Below are 2,423 nucleotides of genomic sequence, written 5' to 3'. Positions count from 1 at the left end.
TCACAATGAAATTGTGCATCTGGGCTGCCAATCCAACAGAGTTTCCTTTAGACTACACTATCATCACCTTTTTTCACTGCACATGACTCAAGGATCAGGGTTCACTGTGGGTAGGGCAGGCAGGCAAGTAGCACCTGCAGCAGCAGCAGCACAGTGTTCTGGGTGCATTAGAAATTCACTTCCTCATCAGTTTCCAGCGTGTGAATAAGCTCAATCCTGAAGGTGTGGGTCCAATCTAGGGCAGGTCCTATGATACAACTGGCCCCATTTTAGGTTCTTCAGAGGAGAAGCCCATGCTCAGAAACCCTGTGAATGTTCCATCTAGGGCTGACACAGGGGAGTAGAGATCAGCAGGGAATCTGTACATGGAATTTCTCTTGACAGCAGTATCACCTGAAACAGTGTTAGTGATGTCAGCTCTCAGAGCATCTCCTTCTGACACTGGGTCATATGAACAGGGCATCATCTCTAGGCAGGAGTATTTGATGTGCATGGCATAACTTCAGCAACCCTTACTTCTTCCTCCCACTCTATTCTCCTGAGAGTGACTCTTCCCAGCTTATGTACATGTTGAAAAGGCAGGTTCACTGGCTCACCTCTTCAAAAGGGAATTGGGCTAAGAGCACCTGCAGGCCCATGGTTTGGCCAGGGCTTCTCATTTTGCTCATGACTGTCCACATATGTCAGTTGTTATTCAAAATATTAAATGTTGCTGTTACTTTATTATTGATCATCTGCATGTTAGAGATGAAAGAAATTCTTCACAGATATAGCCAGTGGTGCATATAGTTTTCACAACTCTGGGAAGGATTTTTTTCATGGCAGACTGTGCATGTTCTTTAATAAGGCCCGGCCATGGTTGTTCCATGATGTATTGCTATCCTTTACCCGGTGGGGATCATGAACAACTATAAAATGATGATGTGACATGGTTTTGTCAAGTTCTAGGGAATGGGATGCATTGTGGTGGTGATGAGCCTGTGCGTATCCTTAAGGGTGCTTTTTACATACGGAAAGTGCCCTGAGACCAGGACATAGAGGATGATGCTCAAGCTCCACATATCACCTGCCAGCCTATTTTAGGGTTTCCTTGTCAAGATCTCTGGAGCCTAATTAAGTAATGAGCTACTGACTTCCTCCAAAATCTACCCTCCTTTAATTTTAATTGCCTCAACAAAGTCAAAAAATCTTTTCATTTCCTGCCACAATATTCCTGGTATATTTTATAAATTTTACATCACTCTGTGCAATGTACCTTTGTTGAAGGATGTGAACTGCAAACATGATCAACTGGAAAATAGGTTCAGCAACTTCTGCTTTCAGACATCCCAGTTTTCTTAGGTACCACTCAAGGTCTTCTCCTGCCACATACTCTATGATCACATATGTAGTTGTCAGTGTGTCAATCATGTGAAAATAATTGAACAATGTTCCTTGTGCTCTAAAGATTGAAAGAATTTTACCTCAGAAGTAGTGTCAGCTACATTGTTGTTTTTTTTTCCCAAAAACCTTAACAGTCACTTTTGCACATGTGTAAGGTGACAGGCAAGCTTCGTCACCTTGACTGAGCCACAGTCCAGAGATAATAAGATCCTGAAATCCTTTTCAAGGCTGTCCTCTTCCATGTAGCTGGCCATGATTTTGGCTCAGTTTCAAACCCCTAAACTTATGCACAAAGCCAGGGGCATACAATTCTAGAAATAAAAACTGATGGAATTTTAGAATGGATGTTTATAACTATTTGTTCTCCATCATGAAATCTGAGATATCCCAAACTACTCAGTATCACTCTCCATGGATATAGAAATACCAGAAGAATGCAACCCCAAACCAGAAGATGAGGAATCATGGTAAAGCTCATAAAATTGAATCAGAGAGTGGGCATGAAATTCAAAATACTGAGATCACAGAAACAATGCCTTGGCTATTTTTAAGGCCAAAATGCAAACCCTTCAATGACACTGATCCAGACAGACCTGATACAAATTAAGGTATGGAAAAAAGATGAGGTTCTTCCCAATAGACAATAATCCAGTTGATCTTCCAGAGAGATTTCAATTTTTATACACCCAAAAGTAAAAAATAGGAGAGTGACTTTTAGACATGTGTGAATAATAAAATAAGATAAAATAAAACAAAACAAGCATCATATGCTTCTAGTATGGAATAGCAAAAAATATATCTTCCACAAAAGCAGAGACAAATCTCATGGATTCCCTAAGTGCATTAAAAAAACCTATTAAAGAAAAATGTATACTAGTATTATAGAAACTACTTCATAAAAGAGAAATAAAAAAATACTCATCCCTGTGGTAGTATTACCCTAATCCCAAGACCAAATAAATACAATGAAAAGAGAATGTATAAACCCCCTTCCTTGATGAACTTATACATGAAAATCTCTAATCAGTGTGCATGAGGCT

The 2,423-nt window shown here is 39.8% G+C and overlaps 1 pseudogene; it reads right to left on the bottom strand.

Annotated features, from left to right (window-relative positions):
* Positions 1–247: 247 nt before the first annotated feature.
* Positions 248–1,637, bottom strand: LOC114638016 (annotated as a pseudogene).
* Positions 1,638–2,423: the final 786 nt, after the last annotated feature.

Source organism: Grammomys surdaster, unplaced genomic scaffold, assembly GCF_004785775.1.
Source record: "Grammomys surdaster isolate TR1022 unplaced genomic scaffold, NIH_TR_1.0 125487, whole genome shotgun sequence".
In the NCBI taxonomy this organism is placed as follows: Eukaryota; Metazoa; Chordata; class Mammalia; order Rodentia; family Muridae; genus Grammomys; species Grammomys surdaster.
The sequence above is the reverse complement of the archived record's forward strand: the minus strand, read 5'-3'. Positions and strand labels throughout refer to the sequence as shown.